Raw genomic sequence first — 22,564 nt, 5'->3', positions numbered from 1 at the left:
TGCTAGATGGCATACTCTCCTCAACTGCATCCACTTGCTCCCACTCTGCTGCTTCCAGCCTCTCCTGACGGTGTTTTGCCTCATGTTGATGAGTGATCCTAGCACGGGTGGCAACAACACAGTCAAGAGGTGGAGATCCTTACTTCCATTTGTGCTCTTCACAAGCAAATATAGTGGATAATCGAATTCTTGAGAGTTCACCGAAGTGAGAAGGCCTCCGTGAAAGAACGTACCTCGGCTCCACTACTGGCTAGTAAACCTAATCTGCCCTCCAGCATACATCTTCAGATAGAATGAAGGACGTGCTAAAAAATTGAGAAAAATCTCATTCTGTTCTAAACAAGACTGATATGAGATTCCTGCTTGCCCCCTTTGCTGAACATCTTTGTGGTTTCCCAACCACAGTTTTTGATTGCAGCTGCTATTTTTTGAGGTAAAGTCTCTTCCTCCTCTTTAACAGATATGAGCAAAGACTATAAACATAATAAATGTAACTGATGATCAAGAGCGACATTTATCAAAGAAAACCTAGAAGATCGATCAGAGAAAGACAAGTACTGGCTACTAACATCACTGCTAACTCCTGAAACTCTGTTCTAGACTGAGTCCTTTGGTCCTTGTGCTTTCCCAGCACCAACTGTATGTAACCTGTATGTCATTATGGGTGTGCACCTGTCTTTGGCCCCTGAGATGTGGTCTGTTGTGAAATGTTACCAAAGCAGTGGTGGAGAAACCAGGCTCTTGCATGACAGAGACTGCTTTTATGTGGTCTTGCAAGTCAAGAACACTGTGTCCTACATCTATCAGGAATTTAGTGCTCAAGCCTGACCCACCCTGAGATCCCTTCTTTATAGGTCACTGGTCAGCTGGCACATTTGATACATAAGAACATTCTAGAGTCTCTCTTTAGGCCTTCCGTTAGAAATATCCTGCTTCCCGCAAACATAATACATCCTTTCATTCACATGCAGGCCTTTTTTGATATCACGGTCTGGTAACCACGTCGCAGGAGTCCTCCTTGAGTGCATCCCGCTAAGGGGTGTATACAACCCCTCCCATCGTCTGAGCATTCGCACTCTGAGCGTTCCTTTGTCCATACTGGTTTTAACCAGATTATACGGTCATATGAGTCTTAGAGACCTTTGCATCAGTAACCATACGACATCATGTTTTCAGTCCTGCCGAGTGTCCATGCTCAAGGGTCTGACAGGAAACAACCATGGTACCAAGCCAATCTATTTGACTGCATTATAATGCAATAAAGTCCACTGAAGAGGAAAGAAATGAAAACCGAGATTTTATAATGTGGTGGAATGGGGTATAGAAGAAGAAAATATTTTTTTTTAACTGTACAGTAGACTCAAACAACTCCTGCTTTTGCCCCCATAACCCCTATAACATACCAGCGGTGAACTTCCTTGTTTAATCTCGACTGAAAACAGTATTTATGTGGGACTGAATGCTAAATTAATTACCTGCTTGCAGCAGGTCCATGATACTCCTTGCCGTCCTCTGTGATGCCTGTGCAGATTTGATCATGGCACTTATGCTGGTTTTGCTACATTGGCCTCCATAATCGAACCACTTCTATTTTATTCACAGGGCAATGTATAGCTCTAAATCGACAGTACTATCTAGCAGACTGCATCTTTATACTCGTACAAGATGACATCACTCCCAATATAACCCTTAATTGTTTGTTCCGAAATCCAAGTAAGAGTATTGTCGACTAATTATTGACATTTTATTGACATTTAGAAAAGATATATTGCTTTTGGATATCCAAGAGATCCGATTTTCCAGCTGAGTAAACATAGACATGTAGACTGCTTTCCTTGCTATCCACACTTATGAACAACAATATATTCATGCAAGTCGAACAACCTTCTAGCAAAAGTCCTCAAATCTTGGGAATCAGCGTCTCAGTGCAATTCTATCAATTTCAACCCTTTTGTTGCGATTATACTTGGCCCAGTTCATTAACCACCAATTAGGAGCACTTATTGGGTGGATCAGTTAATTTTTTTTTAAACTTTCTTTATTAAGCACTAGACATTACACAACACATCATTAGGGTATCACTTACTACATCGTCACAGATGAGAGAACATCAGTATACAGAGACAAGTGCTACACAGTTCGGCAGTGGCAACATGCATGGACCGAGTGGGTGGTTCAGCTTAATCCCAGGGCTACGGTGGTCCAGGTCTAGAGGGACAGTTTAAGACAGTGACGGTTGAGTTGAACTGTCTATATTCATCATAGATCACAAAAGGTATAGTCTAAGGGTGTTCCAAATGTCTCTCGGCTTTGATTCTGGTGGCAGCATGTGAGCCCACTGCTCTTCCATGTTGTTTGTCCATGACACATCATTTAACCAATGACCTCTGTGTGAGCATGAGTACCTATCCAATGTAAAAGAATGAAACGCTTGGCCATGAGAAGACAGAGCTGTACCAGTTTGCTAACAGTATTAGAAGGTGAGTTCGGGATATGAAATGGACAGAGCAATGGGAACTGGGGGACATCAGTATCGGTCATGTCGGACAGTGTCACGCACACATCGCCCCAGAAGGTCGCAAGGTTTGGACAGTCCCATGGCATGTGGTAGTATCCAGCATGAGCAAGTTTACAGCAAGGGCAAGGCCCAACCCCAACCCCTTCATTTGAAAACATGCATATTCTATCTGGAGTGTAATAGCACCGGTGTAACACTTTAAGCTGTATTAATCAAAAACGGGAATTGAGTGATACCTTCTGGGTCTGTGCACACACATCGTTCCAGAGGTCATCAGTTATATCTAATTGTAGGTTCCTCGCCCATTTAGTGCGTATATTATGGTGTGCTATCCCTGAGCATCTGTGGATTAAGCGGTATAGGGACGATACTCGGCTCCGACTGTCACTCGCTGTCAATGCAAATCATAGTAGTGCAGAGTTCTCGGGCTTAGCCGGGAAGCAGCTCCACAGTTTTTTACATTCTTTATGCTAGCCAGCATATTGCAACCATTGGGAGGACCTATTCTGTGCCGACGTCCGGATGTTGGAGGATTTAATGAATTTGTCTTCCCAACATAAAGATCCTCGTTTATGAAATCCCTTTCGTGTCCATGTCGCCTGCACATCAGGATCAGCATGGGGCAAGGACGGGACACAGTTCCATAAAGGGAAATCCTCATGAAATGGGGCGCTTACATCAATTACACTCAAAATTATGCAGCAAGCCAGCCTTTGATGCTAACATGGTCGAAACAGCAATCATCAGCAAATACCCTGGGAAAATGTAATGAGCGCAGGTCCTTATGCCCGACTGAATGCCTCTCCAGCAGCACATGAGGGGGAGGAGAGCCATCGCTGAACCATAAAGCTGCATACTGCGCCGCCATCCAATATAACTCGAAGACGGGAGCAGCAAATCCACACCTATCAAATGGTTGCGTCAAAGCGCCCCACTGCCTTACAGTGCCACATGAACTTGCTGATCAATGTCTCCAGCTCCTGAAAAAAGAGTCGCCCGGGCCACAAAGGTATGTTAAGAAAAAGATATAGTAGTTTAGGAAGAACTGTCATCTTGAGTGGTGCGATCTTACCAGCTATTGTGATGGGGAGGTGGGCCCAGCTCGCAAGTTTAGCTCGCAGTTGAGTCATGAACATGCTGTAGTTGTGGTCATGTAATGTTTGGCCGTTTCTGGTTATAATCATCATGCCCAAGTAGCGTATCGCTGTCTGAGCCTATTGGAATCACTGTAGGTCTAAGGGGGGAGAAGTACTATCTGTTAATGGAAAAAGGTCTGATTTACTACAGTTTACAGCTAGACCTGACACCTCTCCAAATTTTAGGATATCCTGCATGATGGGTTTTAAGTGTTCCTGTGGATTCTGTATATATATATTAATGCATCATCTGCGTAAAGGGAAATGATTTGCGGCTCGGTTGTCAACCGGACTCCGCGCTGTGTTTGAGTCTTATGAGGTCTGCCATGGGCTCCATTATAATGGCAAATATTAGGGGGTAACCCTGACAGGTGCCATGCCTTATCTGAAATGGTGGTGAGAGAATCCCATTGTGCGGACCCTGGACACTGGGCACGCATAGAAAAGGCGCAGGGTCTCGAGAAACCCCAGACCAAACCCACATCTCGCCAGAATGGCGTACATGAACTGCCAGGAGACTGAGTCGAATGCCTTTTGAATATCTAACGCAGCTGCCACCGTGTGAGCTTTGGGGTCAATTTGGGCCAGTATACCGAAAAGGCGCCGCAGGTTAAGCGCTGTGGACCTGCCGGGAATAAGTCCGACTGATCAGGATTGACAACATACAGCCTGACCGGCATCAACCTGGTGGCCAGTATCTTTGCAAATATTTTAATGTCCGTATTAATTGGGGACAAAGGGCGATATGAGCCACACTGATCGACGGGTTTGCCCTGCTTCAGAAGGACTGTAATAATTGCCTTTCGCATTGTGCCTGGGAGTAACTGGGATTGAAAAGACTTGTGCCAAACCTGAAGGAGATACGGGGCAAGAGTCTCCTTATAGTGTTTCTAAAATGTAACAGTTAAGCCATCTGTGCACCGGGCCTTCCCAGACGAGAGCTGTTCAATTGCTTGAATAATGTCGACTATGGAGATCGGAAAGTCCAAAAGGGCCTCAGTCTCTCGTGATATTTGACTAAGCGGAAAGGCATCAAGGAACTCCTCAATTTCTTCCTGCATTCATGTGTCTTTATTGGCATAGAGGTCTTGGTAGAACTCTGCGAACACTCTGTTAACAGCAGTAGGTGTGTGGACTGGGTTGTTTGACCTATCTCGTAACTGTGGAATACAGTCACTGCCCGCATCCTGACGTGCCATGCGTGCAAGTAACCTACCAGTCCTATCCCCTTCACCATATTTCCTAGCAGCTGAGTGGATATTGAAGAATTTCATTTTGTGTTCCGCATGGGCCCTGAAAGTATCTAGAGCCTCCTTGATCTGTGCAAGCGTAGTCTTAGGGTGGTCGCCCCTCAGTCCCCTCTCCAATTTCCAGCAATATGCCCTCACATTGTATTATATCACGTCAGATTGTCCTGAAGACACTACACTCTGTGGCCATTGCGATTACCCGAATATGGACCTTGAAGGCTTCCCAAAGAGTATTAGGCGAGGGTACAGAGCCTGCATTTAAAAAAAAAAAAAATGGACGTGTTCGTCCACAGTGACCTCAAATGCAACATCCTGCAGGGATAGCGATTTAAAGTGCCAGTTACTTCGAAGTTTGGAGAATGTAGGTAAACTCAAGGAGATACTGATCGGGGTGTGATCTGAGGAGGTGCGGGGGTGCATGGAGGCCTCTACAACTCCACCCAATAGTGTATGAGCGATAACCCACATGTTGATACGAGAGAGGGCGTCGTGGACAGAGGAGTAGAAAGTTTATGCACAGTCAGAGGGGTGCAGCACGCGGCATGCGTCAACAAGTTTGAGAGCTTTCATACCCTCCTTAATCATGGAGGCAGCTCAGGAAGGGGCTCTGAGAGTGTTGGTGGACCTATCCAGTCCCAGATCCAAAATGTTATTGAAATCTCCCGCCGACCCCCCATATAGTAGGTAGCAGTGGATATCGAGCGAGTTCCTGCAAAATATCTATATAAAATTGGGGATTGTCTACATTGGGGCCATACGCATTCATCAGCATTATCTCCCTGCCTGCAAGGGTCCCGTACACTAGCACATATCTGCCCAGTGGCTCTAAACGCGTGTCACTGCATTGAAATGGGACAGATCGATGTATCAATATCATAATTCCCCCTAGATTGTGAAGAGTAAGATGTATACAATCGTTTTTTCCCCCCAGTTCCTGGCAAACTGTTGTGACTCACCAGAACTGGGGCCTCTAATGACTCCTGGCAGCACTCCAATGGTCCACTCACCGGAACAGTAACCTAGACTGGTAGGTCTAGGTCGCCTCACAAGGAGGGAGACCTTCCCATTAATGTACCCCTATGTTACTTTGATTCACTAAGAGTGAGGTTAATTAATTGAAAAAGCAGGTAACCGCAATTGACACCAGCTGAAATGAAATAAAATGAAAGGATAGGAGTCAGGGGAAGGAACATCAGAACATTAGGAAACTGAGAACAAGAGAGTGAATAGCTAACCTCTCGTCTTGGGATACCAATCCTAGAAACAGAATGTTGGTGTGGTGTTCTGGGAGCCTGATGTCGAGGTGCTCTATTCTTCTAGGCATGGGATTTCTATGGAAAAGGTAAAAAGGGGTAAGGAAGTGAAGATGGGCCAGCAGCAGAAATTAATATATGGTGAATAGCCTCACTGATTATGGTGGAACAGGAAGGAAACCAAGGTGAAAGTTGTGGATGGTATGTCCAGGAATTCCACCAGAAGGAAAACGAGAAGCGGAGCAGGAGGGGTAGTTGGGTAGATTAGTTGGACCTGGTTCCCGAACAGCACAAGGGCGCTCTAGCGACTGGGATGGTGCACTAAGTACGGCAGAGCGTCTCTAGTCCTGTGCACTAGCTCTGTCTGGCTTTTAGCCGGTGGAGTTAAGCAGTCCATGAAACAAAGGTATGTCGGCAGCGTGCAAGCAGCAGAGGGATCCAAACAGTGGTAAGGCGGAATCCGAAGGCATAGCAGAAGCTCAGCGTTGCCGGCCAAAAGGTACCAAACGTGAGAGAGGCAAGTCCGTAATCAAGGCCAAGGTCCTCAATGGGAATCAGAAATCAGGACTGTAGTGGAACAAACAGAAATTCGGCTCTGGAACACAACTTCAATCAGAAGCAGTTGTGTCTGCTTTCTGCTGAGTATTATGTAGATACAGAGGTGGGACGTGAGGCGTCATTACTGGTCACATGACCACGCTCACATCAGATACCATTGACAATGGTATACACGGAAGACCGGCGCCCTCTCCAGCGGGTGCGTCCCCAACATTGCCAGGGCAACCTCCAGCATTGCAAGAAAGGGGAACTGTTTATGTGAGGAAAGCAGGGTCAGCAGAAATCTGTGACGAGATGTCACAGGTAATGCATGCTGATATCATGGTGCGCTCCTGACACAAACCCCTCGCAAATTGGCGAGAGAGCATGTGTCTCTTGCAAGAAGAGAATTTGGACCTTGTGCCTCTCGACGTACAGGTTTATTTTCCGCCATTTAATCGGGTTACCCAAGATCCAGACATTCCAACTCAGGCAAGTTATATCTCCCATTAGAATACCAGAGGGTGTACGTTGCCTGTTCGTGCAGTATATGAACCCGGTCCTGCCGGGACTGTCCATTCACCCCTCCCATTCATCTGTCCATTGTGTGTAAGTGTCATGCGTGCCCAGTGCAATTTTATAACTTTTAACAACCCCAACTGTCTCCCACCACCCCCCAATCCCCTAGGAACTTGGGGATGCATTCCCATGAGCACTGCCCCAACTCATCAATTCAACATTGCATGGGGAAGCTGCTGCACGGACGCATCGGGTCGACTTAGGACTTAAGTAAGGACAGAAGGATAATTGTACACATACTAACCAAAAAATTAACCCTGATCAGGGTATCCAACGTGGTACAAGTCAAACACATAGATAAACACATAACATAAGCATATATTTTCACCATCATACCACCCTGAGAAGAAAAGGTTTGTAGCTTTGCCAAACGAGGCAATATATATGATGTATAGAACTAGGAGTGCAGGGCACTCCCCCAAGGAGCAGTCCGGGTATGTCCCCAAGTGTTCAGGGACTCAGTAAGATCTCATTCAGGAATTTCATAGCTTCTTCAGGGAGCATGAATAAGTAGGTCTTGTTGTTTCACTCGACCCGTAACTTTGCTGGGTACAACATTGCGCATTTCAGGTTGCCGTTGCAGAGTTGCTTTTTGACTGCCACGAAGGATATCCTTTCCTGCTGAATGGCCATTGAGAAGTCGGGATAGACATGGATCCTATTCGATCCCAGCATCAAGTCTCCTTGCTCGCGGGCAGTGCGGAGAAGCATGTCGCAGGCGTGGTAATTGGGGATGCAGGCGATGATGGACCGTGCGGCGCCTCTGGCTTGGGTCTGGGTGCTAGGGATCTGTGAGCTCGCTCCACTGCAAACTCTGGTGACCGTACCGGGTTCCCCAGGAGTGGAAGTAGGGTAGTCCCTATCCATAGCTCCAGCGATTTTTTTTTTCTTTTTCCATACTGCTCTCAGGGGCTCCGATGATATGTATAATATGTATATTATTACGGCGGGAGCGCAACTCTAAATCTTCATTCTTCTTTTCCACCTGTAGCACCTGTCTAGACAGGGCAGCAAGTTCACCCCTCATAGTCGGCACGTCATATTCTACAGTGCCCACACGGGTTTCAGCCTCCGACAGTCTGTGATCAGCTTTGTCGATCCATGCCTTGATGGAGTAAATGGTGGTAGTCATGTCATCCAGCTTGGAGTGCATTTTAGCGAAGCCCTCTTGCATGCACATCCTCATGCGCTGGGTCTCCGAGGGCTCCGCCGGGAGCGCTGTGACATCCATGCCTGTGGATGATCCGCTGGCCATCGATGACTTGGGGGCGGATTTAGTGTATTGGTTAATAGAGCGTTGATTCTTGGCACCCCCCCCCCCCCGGTCATGTTGTATAAGCCAGGAGTGGTGAGGCTGCAACTTCTGAGCCGGGAGCCACCCTCTAGGTAATGAGCAGCACAGGTCAGTTGTTGTCCGCCGATGCTGTTCAGCTGTTGTCGACCTGCGTTGCAGTCTCTAACTGTAGAGTGCACAGTGGTGATAATGCGAGAGGATGGTAGAAGCTCGGGTCCGGTCCCCAGTAGCAGGGTGGGACGCTGAACCACCAACAAAGAAGCAGTCACTCAAGCCCCAGAACAGTGGTATGGCTATAGGCTTGTCGTGATGTGCGAACGTAGGAGAGCAGGGGCAGTTCAAAGGGCTAGAATACTCCACAGGGAGCACTGAGTTTCTCTCGAGCACAGTGCAACACAGTGCAAACGTAGCCAGCCTGGCGTATCAAGGCAGAGGGGAGGCCCACCCTGTGATGCACCACAGACAAGGATTTGGGCAGCTCAGATGGGGTAGGCCATGAGCGAAAGGAGAGACACCTCACTCACAAGTTCCAACGATATGGCAGTGTGTTGCCCAGTGATTGCTCCCAGGTGTCCAGGAAGTATACCACAAGTATAATGTATATTGACTGCCCTGCTAGGATAGTCCCAGAAGTACACAGAAGTGTCAGGTCAGCGTAATGTGCCTCCCCCAGGTGAGGGCCAACCCCGCCGGGGGGCCACAGGTTCCAAGTAGGGGCTGCATGGTGTCCTGGGAGCCATATGGAGTGCCTCAATTGATGAAGGGGCACTGGGATCGCTCCCCAAGGTGCAGGATATGCAGAGGCGGAAGCCACCCGGGCTACATGGAGGAGCAGGTAGCCATGGAGCCACCCCCAGTCAGTAAGCTGCCAAGTTTCACAGATCGCGTTTTGGCTCAACCACCTTCTCCGGTCTCTGCAGGAAATTCAGCCGGATTGTATGTGGCAGCGGAGGGCTGGTTATCACACCAATGTTCTGAAGTCTCAGAGTCCCTCAGTTACGGCTTTAGGGAAGCCATGATGACCACGTGCGTCAGATCGCTGCAGTCGTACCAGGCAATGTGGTCTGGTTCCGCGGCCCGACTGCCGGGACGTCTAGGCGCCAGTGGGGTTTCCCCAGGGATCAACGTGGTCCACAGTGCCCTCCAGATGAGGGGGAGAAAGAAAGAGGGTCTTCAGTGTCCCAGAGTGTCAGGGCATGCTGCATCTACATGGGGGGGGATGTGCTACCCCGTCCCCGCAACCATGTAGAACGCAGTGGCCGCAGTCTCACCAAGGTGCTGGGGGATCCTCATGGGGTGTAATGGCGCAATGCAGTGGGTGATGGCCCCCGAAGGGGGTCGGGGGGGGAAGATGTCAACGGAGCTTCGATGTATCCGGGTGCACCACACCCGCTGTACCACAAGCGTTGGACTGCTCTCACAGCCCGCCAAAGTACAGTGACCATGCAGCATGGGCAGTCCCTCAATCACGGCGGAATGCCGAACACCGGTTCCAGGCACCCCGGGCACCTTTCGTGAGCAGAGAAAGAGCCGGGGTGTTGGCATAGGTTTCGGGTAACAGAACCTATCCGTTGGGTTGTACCAGGATGAATGCCAGCAGGTGCAGATCTGTCCAAAACGGCCCTGGGCACCGGAGCTCTAGGTTAGAGCTTCCATCTTGACTCCTGTGCAACAGCGCCCCCTGGGGTGGGTCTGTTTATGCAGTTCACCAATAATATTTGAGAACAAATCTGGTTTTACTGCCTACCTCCAGGGATAATGCAAAGAGAATCTAAATCAAGTCTCATTTAGTGGTTTAGGACAACTAAAGTACTCACTGTCCTCATCCTTTGTGTATGCATATTCTCCTCTTATGGTACTACCTAGCCTGAACCCCCCACCATGGAGTAATCCCATTTAGCAAACAATCAGTAATTTTTAAATAAGAAAGTTAAAATTGTGGGTATCTCTAGACATGGGTTTGAATGGCCCTTTATTTCTTGATCCCTGCCCCTTTCCTTCATACTCATGGGCATTCTGTCCTGGATGGGACGGGATCATGAGCTGGATCAGCATTAAAATACAATCAACAGACAATGCAATAGATTTATTCAGCAAGCTAATAACGGAAGATAGGAGACAATTACAATATATGCAAAACAATACCTTAAATACAATCTTGCCATATAATTCAACAAAGTGACAATGTGATAATCAAACTGGCAGATAAAGGCATGAAGATGGCAATCATGAACCGCAACGATTATACATGTGAAGCAATGAGACAACTGAAAGATACTATTTGTTATGTAAAAATTGATTCAAATTCTATAAAAGCATTAATAGAAGACTGGTCAACCCAACTAAAATTATGGACTGATCAAGGCTTATTGGATGAGGTTGAATTTAATTTAGTTCTTTAAAAAAATGTGATCAACAGTTGCATAACAGATGCATTCCATTTTCCTCATGAAATATCAACTCAGCACTTGATCAAGAAGACCAATTTTTCAAGATGTTTTGGTTAACAACAATCCCCCCTCCCACTTCCCCCCCGTTTCCCTTCCCCCTCCTCCCTCTAACCCAATCAGACCGGGTAGCAGTGAGGCTCTGCACAGAGACGCTAATTGCCTTCCTTTGCATGCTGCGATCCTGTGTAGGATAGTTGACCAGACGAAAAGAAGGACACAGTGAAAGAAGCAAAGAGGATGAGACAAGGGAAAGGACAGAAGGAATGGAAGAGGCAAGAGACAGAGAGCACCATATTGGACATGAGACCCTATGTATTTAGGGGCTGATCTAGAACGGAGGTGTCAGTATACGGCATGGAACCTTAAGCGCGGAACCCATCTTTTCTTCATTGTCTTTCCCTTCCCTTTCTGTTTTATTTTGTTGCCCTGTGGACATCTATGTGGTCGGGGGTTAACGCGAGCGGGTTACTTGATTCTCTAAAGAATTCTAAGAAGGGATGCCATTGTATGTCAATGTGTGAATGTGATTGCATATGCATTGCTGTGAGGCTTTCAATTTCATGAATCTTTCGCTTTGCGCAGCCCGTCTAACTTGGTGGGTACAGCGTTTCCTTTCCACTTCATCATTTAGTTTCTTAATGTGAAGGATACACTATTAGTTACCAAATGTTTCATTCTAAAAATGCATTAAAAGTATTGCATCTTTCCATTGTGTAGGACTATAATAAATGGAACAGAATCTGATACTGAACATATGTTGCAATATATATAATGTATAATAAAATATCAATGGCACAAACTGCCTTCATATATCAAAGTATTTAATTACACAGGTAGAACAAATAATTTGCAAGAAAGGTTATCGATTTGTAACACTGGATATTTCTTCTCAATATTCCAATCACAAACATGAACAAGGGAATTGAGATAGTGAGCCACTTCCTCAAATCAAGATCAATCTCTTTCTTTGAACACAACAGCATGTTCGTAAGATGTTACAATTTACACTATTGCACACTTGATTTTTCAATGGTCCTCTTTTCAAACAAGCACAGGGAGCAGCAATTGGTGGCAAAAATACTAATATCTATGCCAATTTATTCATGGGTCATTTTGAGTTTGAAAATGCCAGACACACCACCCTTTCACAACTAATAACCTAATTTATTAGCGCAGGTACATAAACGTCATTTTAGTGATCTGGAATGGAAGTCTAACAACCGTGAACAAGAAGTATTATTACTCAACAGTTACAATATTCAATTAACAATGACTCTTCATACAGAAATACTGCTTTATGGATTTGGAACTTTATGTAAAGAATAAAGCAAATAACTTTATTACAAAAAATGTCTTCATTTTTAGTTTCAAGAATATTTCTGTGTCATTTAATAAAGAATGAAATTGTTTTGCGCTAGTAGAAGGATTGTTTGTTATAAATAGCAAAAACATAGAAGGTTGCTTCTGGGAGCTATTGGAAAGAACACTAGTGATAGTTAATTAGTTTCAAATAAAAGGAGAAGTTTGAGGCACTTTGGTTGTATTGTAATTGTAATACAGGAAAGCGTATAAGATTCGAGTTAATAAATAATACTTACCTAACTTAATGATTCGTAGCTTTGTCGATCATAACATGATTACTCTTTCTCCCCCATGCCTATTCAATCTTTTTGACTGTATTGGCTTCCATTTAATCTCTTCCAACTGGAAAAATACTGATAAACTGTCATACACATTTTGGTGAAACTTTGTTTGCTCTATACAAACTGAATAACATGCTGCATTCTCTAATGAAAACATGCCAAAATGTATTAATTAATGGAATGTTTTTACTAGTCATCTTAATAATACGTTACCAATACTTGGATGAATTATATTGATTTATTTTGCATTATACATCATTCATCGCCTTCTTCTGCCCTATTGCCTCATGTCTGTCTTTTTACCCCTTTCAGTTGATAAAACCATTTGCATTAAATATTATGTGACTTAATTTTACCATAAGATATTTAAACTGGTGTGCTTAAACTAGTATTTAATCCTTTTACCAATTCTCTGATTAGCTTTATTTTTAATGTTCATCTTTCTCATTAGTAGTACGTTTATTTATATATATTACATTTTTATTAACAAGATTTAACAGTAAAAAAAGTCTTCTGGTAATCATACTCCGTATATTATCAAACATATGTCTCGGGAGGATAGCTCAGTGGCAACGTGCTCGCCTTGGAAACAAGACGACACAGAGCAACACAGGTTTGATCCCCGGGTCTGCGCTTAGAAACCTCTGGGTATTAAGTGCGTTACAAATATCATATCATATCCTATACCTTATGGAGAATTTTTGAGGATACAAATGAACCATGGTGACAAACAGCAGTATGAAAACCCTGTAAAGGAAGCCAAAGAAAAGTTTAAAGCAGGAGTATACAAACAGCATCAAATACTCATATAACAAGCCACCCAAGATTCAAGAAATTATATGCTACATCAAATTCAACAGAAAGCAATGGAAAAGCATGCAAACAAATATCCTATATTTAAACCTTCGATAACTCAACGAAAGGCCCCAACATTAAAAAGTAGAATTAGACCAAATTTCATAATACCTCTCAATGCCATTTTGAAAAAGATCAAAGCCGTACGAATATCTATGCAATGGGTTGGTAAATATACATTTTCTCTTTCATATGATGGACAAACAAAAGGAGATTCTGTTACGCAATGGCAACAAGTCTTATTTATCCACACTCCTCAATTATAATAAAATGTATGCAATACGATGCAAATGTTTGAGGTGGTATTTATGAAACACAATTACAAATCTCAGAGTTTGCATCTAGGAACATATTAGAGCCATCAAGAAAATACATTGGCCATTCACTGGAAAATAGAACATCAGAATTACCACATATAGAAAATCAAATGCATGGGTCTTGAGAAAATCCATCTACCTCCAAGGGGAAGAAATTGAGAATTATTGTTAATGCAGAGAGAAGGAAAATTGATTTCTCCTGATGAGCTATGATAGTATAGAAACGTGTTCAGAGGATACAACGATAGCGGATACTAATTGAGGCTACAATGTGGAAATTTATTTAGTTCTACAAATGAAGTTGGAGATATTATGTCAAAAACAAGATAGACATTTAATGAACTAACCAATTAACTGGCATCCAGTAAAACAGGGAACACCCACGATTCTGAGAGATGGATCCCGCCTTCGAAGCTCAGAGAGGTGATGGCAGGCAACCCGCTTTGGCGACTATGAGCACCCTAGTACACACACTTCATTATCCAAGGGGTTGGGGGGGCCTCACCACCTGTCTACCCGCAGCCAATCAAGCAGTTACACAGAAACAACACTATTCGCAGAACACGAGGGACTCTGCGAGTGACCGATGTACAAAAGCAACAAGATAAAAAAAATGCCACACTAACCGAACTGCTAAACCTCAACTCTCCTTTCCGCAAACTCTAAAGAAACACATCTACATCTCTGCACAGTGATCCGCATGCACCTCACCACACTGCAACAACAAAACAAACCACACATAGTCTTGCACAAGAGCACATGGGAGTCTACCGATCCATAAAGCACACCTGTGCTCAGTGAACAGTGCTAACCGAAGTGAAGCTGCAAACAGTACATCAAAAACTTCTCACTCTAGCTTTTGTCCCGCTATGCCCCATTAACCCACCCTACCCTCTTACTTTTCAGAACCGCCACTTGCGCCAGGGGACCCCTCTGGTGGTGATAGTGCGCAGTATAAATGTCCTTTAACATTAACATTTACAAAGCTCAGAAATAAGATACTGAGAAGATGTTCGAGGGGATTGTGTCCTCCGACGTATTCCACATCTATGACAGGTAATGTCCACAGCTGTGTTGCTTCGGAAAAATTTTCGGCAGAGGGCGTTCTGCGTCGATGACGTCGATACGTTGTCCCTCGAGGGCCTCCGTCGAGGGTTGATGTCACCGGATGTTATATATAGGACGCACGGTGCCCGTAGCCTCAGTTCTGTTTTTTCCGCAATGTGTTTGCTTTGGAATCTCGGCACGCTCGATTCTTCTGTGCGAATATGTCTTCGTCTTCTACCCCAAATTCAGGCTTTAAAAAGTGTCGGGTCTGCGGGTTGAAGATGTCCATCACGGATGTCCACAACTTCTGCCTTTGGTGCCTCGGCGAAAGCCACGCCACCGACGACTGCGAGGAGTGTAAGTCCCTGACATCTAAGGCCTTGCAGGAACAGAAGAAGAAATTGAACGTAGGTAGGATGTCTAAGCCCCATAAGTCGAAGTCGGCTGTGCTTTCGACCGATGACTCGAGGGGCGACTCTTTGTGACGGCGAAAGTACAGGGGGGTCTCGGTCTAGGAGTGGTTCCCACCATTCCTCTGCCTCGTCGCATTCTAGGAAGTGCCGTCACCGGTCGCCTTCCCCGTCTTCGTCGGAGGAGGACTCCGCTAGACGGTTGTCTTGTCCCACCAAGTCTTCGTTGCCGGCCGAATGGGATTCATTCTGCCGACAGATGTTGGTGATTTTTGAATCGCAAGGCACAGTTCCGTCCGCGCCTTCGAAAGAAGCTGGAAAGGAACGGACTCGGTCCACCACTCGCACACCTTCGGGCTCGGGCGGTTGGCATGATCATCGGGAGCCGTCGAGGTCCCGCTCGGAAAAAGAGAGATCGCCATGCCAGGTCCCGGTCCTCGACGCCATCGAGACTTTTGGAACCTGTGAAGCCTTTGAGGAAGGCATCGACGCCATCAATGCTGTGTCCATCGAGGGACCATCTTGGGGCTCTGCCCTCAAAGAGGTTGTTGGCGCGTCCCTCGACATTGATGCCGATTCCCTCAACGCCTTTTGTGGAGGTTTTGCCGGAGGTGCCCCGGAAGGCTGTGGAACCTCTGAGGAAGGCTCTCAGTAACTCTGCAAGGCCTGTTTTTGCGCCCTACTCTGTTTTTCCTCCCAGATTGGATTTGTTCCAACCTTTGGATTATATTTTGGAGGTGGAGGAAGGGTCTGAGGAGGAGATGGCTGTGCCTCCTGATGATCCTGATGACCTTGTGTCTGGGCACAGTCAGTTGGAGGAACTCAGTCAGCTCCTGCATGACGCCAGTGGTCTTGACACCTCTCCGGAGGTGGAGTTTGGCAGGCCTGAGCTGGGGACGCATGCCGAATCCTCTTATAGGTGTCTCATGTCGATGGTGACTGAATACTTGGGGTGGTCTGCTCCACCAGTTGATTTTGATCAGGATGATCTGACGGACATCCTGGACCAAGGTCCACCCACTGACCCGGTGTTGCCATTTCACATGGCTTTGCAAAAAAGGGTAGCGGCGGCTTGGACTGCTCCGGAGAGTCTCCCAGCAGTGAATAAGTCACTTCTAAAAAATACCGCCCAGCCAGTAGTGACCCCTGCTACTTGTCGACGCACCCTACTCCAGAGAGTTTGGTGGCGCAGGCGGTTACGGCCCCCGCAAAGCAGGCTGCGTACCCTACCATCCCTCCTGATGGGGACGATAAGCGCTTTGATGGTTGGGCGAAGAAGGTATTTTCATCTGGTGGTATGGCTTTGAAGGCAGCCAACTTTGTTTGTGCTTTTGCGAGATTCACTCACACTCTGTGGAATTGTGCATCTTTGGTGGCTGAGCATATTCCCGAAGGGGAGCAACAGGATGGTTTACTAGCCCTCGTGCAAGATGGCAAGGATGCCATGTGTGAAGCCGTTGAGTCGGGTTTGGACACGGCAGACTGTGTCAGTCGGTCCATGGCTGCGAGCACCGTGATACGCAGGTTTGCGTGGTTGCAGAAGTCAGGGTTTGCTCCTGATGTGCAATCTCGGCTTCTCAACATGCCCTTTGATGGTGTGCATATGTTGGCTGCAAGGCTGACGAGAGCCTTGAGAGGTTGCAGACCTCCAAAGCTGCAGCGAAGTCTTTGAGCGCTGCAGTACGTCAACCTTCGCAGTTTCATCCTAGGGGACAGCAATGGAGGGGAGGTTCCTTTCGGTACTACTCTTCCTCTGGTAGATTGAGAGGAACTGCCAGTCAAAGGGGCTTCCGTAGGAGTACCAGAGGTGGAAAGCAAGGTACTCGAGGTGCCAAAGCTGCTCGGGCAGTTGCCTCTTTGCCCTCAGGCACTGCCGCAGCCGTGTCATCTCAGTCATGAGGCCATGTCCCATGGTTCGCTAGTTGGGGGCAGACTTGTGCAGCATCTTGGCGAATGCTGTGCCATTACATCAGATGTGTGGGTTCTGGAGATCATAACCCACGGCTACTGACTTCCCTTCCGGCAGAGGCCTCACAACAATCCACCGGGGAAGCTCTCTTTAAAACGTCCGGATCCGCGCCTTGCGCAGGAAATCGTATCCCTGCTGGAGAAAGGCGCCATAGAACTGGTGCCTGTAGCGCAGAGGAACAAGGGATGGTATTCCCCTTATTTTTTTATCCCAAAATAAGACTGGGGATTGAGACCCATCATGGACTTGCATGGGCTGAACAAGCTCCTCAGGAAGGACAAGTTCAAGATGGTAACTCTTTCTCAAGTCCTCCAGGCCCTTCAACTTCAGGATTGGCTGGTGTCTCTCGACCTCAAGGATGCTTACTTTCATGTGCCGATTCATCCCATGCACAGGAAGTACCTGAGGTACGCGGTTGGCGACTCGCATTTTCAGTTTCTGGTCCTGCCGTTCGCATTGACCTCCTCCCTGAGGGTCTTCACCAAGCCGATGGTGGTGGTGGTAGCGTATCTCAGTAAAGGGGGCGATTCATGTCTACCCCTACCTGGACGATTGGTTGATCAGGGCGTGCTCTCCCAAGCAAGCCCTAGATCATCTGTCCGTCACCTGCCACTCCCTTCACAAGCTGTGCTTCTCCCTCAATTTCAAGAAGTCTCATTTGACACCTTCCCAGCTGCTCCAATACATCGGAGCAGTGCTCGGCACATCCTTGGGGCGGTGTTCGCCTCCCCACGTGAGGCTCATCACATTCTGCAGATGGTGGACAAATTTCAACGTGCCCAGAATCTCCCGGCGTTCGAGTTCGTGAGGTTGCTCGGCCTCATGGCATCCTGCATTTTCCTGATGCCAGAGGCCAGGCTGCGGATGAGATCTCTGCAGTGGGCTCTCAAGATGCAGTGGGCGCAGTTCTCCAGCAGAATGTTGGATCCCGTTCAGATTCCGCCCTCGGTCGCACAGGATCTTTTGTGGTGGGCTGTTGAAGTCAATCTGATGAAGGGAGCTCTGTTTTGGCAACCTTGGCCGGAGGTGACAATCGCGACGGACGCAGCCCTCACGGGTTGGGGAGCTCATGCTAACGAGCTGACAGCAAGCGGCCGTTGGTCTCTATCGGAGTCCAGACTCCACATCAATCTGTTAGAGGTGCGGCCATCAGGCTAGCCCTGAAGGCTTTTGTGCCGTCTGCGCGGGGGAAGAATGTCCTGATTATGACAGACAATACAGTGACCATGCACTACCTCAACAAAAAAGGGGGCGCAGGGTCACTCCCGTTTATGCAGGGAGGCGATGCAGCTCTGGTTCTGGGCCATCCAGCAGGAAATTTCGATCTCAGCAATTCATCTGGCCGGAGACGAAACCAATTGCGATGGACGCTCTGAGCAGGCTGAGCACGGTCTCTCACGAGTGGGAGCTGGCTCAGGAAGTTCTGTTGGAGATCCTCGACCTTTGGGGAACCCCACAAGTGGATCTCTTCGCCACCAGTGTCAACCAGAAGTGCAAAAGATTCTGCTTGCGGGAATTTCCTCCAAGAGTAGCCTTAGGGGATGTGTTCGTAGTGGAGTGGTCCTTCCCACTGCTGTACGCGTTTCCTCTAGTCCCCGTCATTCTGCAGGTGTTGCAGAGGTTGCGGAGGTTCGGTTTCCGGATGATTCTCGTTGCTCCGGCATGGGCCAGGTGTAACGCTCACCTGGCTCCCACGGAGGCGCGGGCGTGGCTGGGACTGCTGTGACCTCTTCTGCAGAGATGCGTAAGACCCGGAAGATGGACTGGCTGGATTCCCCAACCTGGCTTTTCTGGCTCGGAGGAATATCCCACTGTGTGTGAAAAGGAAGGGTTAATAGTCTGCGGGTGATGTTCCGACCTCCCACTTCCCTTCTCTCCCTCCGTGAAACCCTTTTGGGATTCCCTGCGAAGACTCACCTTAGGGACCAAAATGACGAGCTCTCCATCCTGCTTCTGATGCAGGGGCGCGTTGTGATTCCAGTTACTTCACTGGATTGATGAGTTTAAACTAGTTTGTCCATTCCTGTCGTACCGCAAATGTTCATCTGTTCTTTTCTTTCGCAGGTGCTGGAGAAGATTCCGGGCTGCAGACAATTTGGATGAAGCCAAATTCTGGTAAGAATTCCGATGAGAGATTCCTTTGCAGTTTTAAGTATCTCCTTTAATGTCCAATGTCTTTTTCCCCATAGGGGCCAGGGTACGGCAATGCCGGAGGTAAGGCGCCGACCCGAAAAGAGCTGCTGTGTCTCTCTTGCAAATGGGTAAGTCTTGAGTGAGCGTATTGCTAATGTTCTCACATGCTCTCACTAATACAATGTCTGTTTCTTTTCCCCTTAGGGGCCGGGGTGCTGAGATGCCGAAGGTATGGCACAAACCCGAAGGCGGAGAGGGAATTGAACCACAGGTAAGTTCTACTTAGATTCGTGTTTCCCTTCTCACCTCTCTTTCTCCTTCCTTCCAATAGGTGCTGGATGGCGGTGGAAGCTCCGGATGGACGTCGCAGAACTCAAACGCCACATGCAAGTGAGTGAAATGCAGCAAGCTGCGCGCGACGCGATGCGCGTTTAAAATGTTTGCCGCCTTTGCAGTATCGTCGGCGTGCAGAATCCGGAGTGCAGATGTATCAGGTAAGGTTCTTGTTTTCACCTGTTCTCTTCCCTTTTCTTCTTTAGGTGTTTCCAGGATGCTGGCAGGCGTGATGGGGGACCAAGGCAGGAGCAGGCACGGTGAGCGTCCAGCTGCTAAGTGCAGAACAACGCGAAGCGTGGTCTGCTGCTTGGGTGTGGCTTAAATAGCCTTTCAAGTAGTTCCAGGTATGTATTCTTCCCCTAGAAATATGTATTCCTCCACCGGTCACACCCCAGAGATCAACTAGTCCCTAGAAAAATAGTTCCTTCCAGTCTTGGAAGTTGCAGCATGGTCTGCACAGGTAAGTTTACACCAAGCACTACTCCCAACCTACTTCTGTATGAGCCTGGCGCAATGTCCCCTATGAACCTGACGCCAACGGCGCCAGGACTGAGTCCAAAGGGCCCCCATCTGGGGCTGCTGGGACTTCCCTTGAATGCATGGTGTCTGTCTCTGAGGGTGCCGGGCCTGGTTTGGCTCCTTGGAGGCAGGCATCATGACACTAGGAGAGCGTGGTACCCAGATCTTCTAGACATGTCCATCTGCCCTCCACGCTGTCTTCCCTACTGAGATGATCTGCTCTCACAGGAGGAGGGTCGGGTTCTCCATCTGGAGGTCAAGTCTCTCAGCCTTCATGCTTGGTATCTGAAAGGTTGAGGTATAAGGATTGGGACCTCCCGGAAGACATGATGGAAGTGTTGCTTTCGGCCAGAAGGCCCGCAACGAAATCCCTGTACCGTTGCTGTTGGAGAAAGTTCTGTGACTGGTGCAGGGTACAGAATGTGGATCCTTTCCAATGTTCCATTCCTTTGGTTTTGTCTTTTTTGCTTTCTTTAGCCCACAGGGGCCTGCAAGTGGGTCCATTAAGGGTTACCTGGCAGCGCTGTCCATATTTAAGTGCTCGTCTGAGGAATGTTCTTATTTTAGGATCCCTTTGATTTCTCAGTTTCTAAAAAGGCTAACTAATGTGTTTCCACTGTCATCTTCGCAGGTGCCGGGATGGGATTTGAATTTGGTTTTAAAGTTCCTAATGGGAGCTCCGTTTGAGCCCTTACATTCTTGTCCGTTGCGACTGTTGTCCTTTAAACTGTATTTTTGGTTGCGGTTACTTCCGCACGCAGAGTGAGTGAGTTGCAGGCACTCTCCACCAAGCCACCCTTTACTGTGTTTCGTAAGGACAGGGTTGTCCTGCGGGTGCGCCTTCTTTTCTTCTGAAGGTTGTGTCGGAATTTCATTTGAGCCAGAAGGTGATCCTTCCGGCGGTTTATGCTCCTCCACATCCTGGTAAGGAAAAGGAGAGGCTCCATAGGTTGGATCCTAAAAGGGCTTTGAGTGTCTATCTCTCACGGATGTCCTGGGTCAGAGTGGACGATCAGCTCTTTGTTGGTTATGCTGGAAGGTGCTTAGGTCAGGTTGTTTCCAAACAGACATTGTCTAGATGGATCATTTTGACGATCTGCGTGTTACCGGTTGGCGGGAAAGGACCCTCCAGTAGGCTTATGGGTTCACTCTACTAGGGGTATCGGTGCCTCCACTGCTCTACAGAGGGGTGTTCAGATTCACAATATTTGCAAAGCAGCCACATGGTCCTCTGTCCATACTTTTGTGAGACACTATTCCTTGGACTCCATCCATGGGCAGGATTTGGCCTTTGGTAAGGCAGTCCTGTATTAAGCAATTTGAATTGGGCATTCTAAAATTCTAAATTGTTAATTCTTTTGCCACCTTGTATGTTGGTACTGGTTTGGGAGTCTGTCATTGATGTGGAATACGTCGGAGGACACAATCCCCTTGAGAACAAGCTAGTTACCTTATCTGATAACGTTCTTTCGATGGGATGTTCCTTCGACGTATTCCACATCGAAGCCTCCCAGCCTGCCCCGCTACTAAGAATTTCTTATGCGATTGCAGCTTACGTTTCCGCAAGGCTTTCTGCAGTCATACTGGCAGGAGATTGGTGCCACAGATTTTGGAAAAACAAATCCGAAGCAGCACAGCTGTGGACATTACCTGTCATAGATGTGGAATACATCGGAGGAACATCCCATTGAAAGAACTTTACCAGATAAGTAACTTGTTCGACACAAAGTTGCTATGGCTGGGGCTGCTGGCTCCAGTCCCACCTCTGCCACCACCACCGTTATTGGTGGGTTTTTTGGGCGATGAACCGATTGATAAAGGGCCTACGCCGCTGATTTGTTGCAGGATGTAGCGGAAGGAGTAGAGGACACCCTGATAGGAGTTGAGGCATCCAATGAAAGACTCTTCAACATTATGGAGTTTTTGGTCCTAGAATTCCCAGGACTGGCAACGGATCAGAGAGGATACTTAGGAGCAGTCTTACCATGTAAGACATGGATCCCGCTGCAGAAGAACGTGCTGAAAGATGTGAAGAAAATATGAGTGTCCTCTCACTCCATTGATCCTTTCAACAAATGGACAAGCAAATTCTTCCACTGTTCAAATCACACCTTCCCAATTTTGGTTGTGGCAGCACTGTCACATTGTAGGAGTTCCACCCATACATTTTTCTCTGCCCCCTCTTCATCCATCATTGCAGGTGGTAAAGAGGAGAAATTACAGGAACATTTAGGTAAAAATGTATGCCTTGACAGCACCCTACATCTCTGCCCGGTGAATATAGACACTGTCTAGGCTGCTTGAAATCTGAGAATTCT

The 22,564-nt window shown here is 47.3% G+C and overlaps 1 protein-coding gene across 1 annotated transcript in view; it reads left to right on the top strand.

Annotated features, from left to right (window-relative positions):
- AHI1 (Abelson helper integration site 1) overlaps positions 1-22,564 on the top strand; it is a 2,019,384-nt gene that overhangs the window by 626,762 nt on the left and 1,370,058 nt on the right. The window lies entirely within an intron of this gene.

This window comes from Ambystoma mexicanum, chromosome 4p (assembly GCF_040938575.1).
Source record: "Ambystoma mexicanum isolate Mex_15411 chromosome 4p, UKY_AmexF1_1, whole genome shotgun sequence".
Lineage (NCBI taxonomy): Eukaryota > Metazoa > Chordata > Amphibia > Caudata > Ambystomatidae > Ambystoma > Ambystoma mexicanum.
The sequence above is the reverse complement of the archived record's forward strand: the minus strand, read 5'-3'. Positions and strand labels throughout refer to the sequence as shown.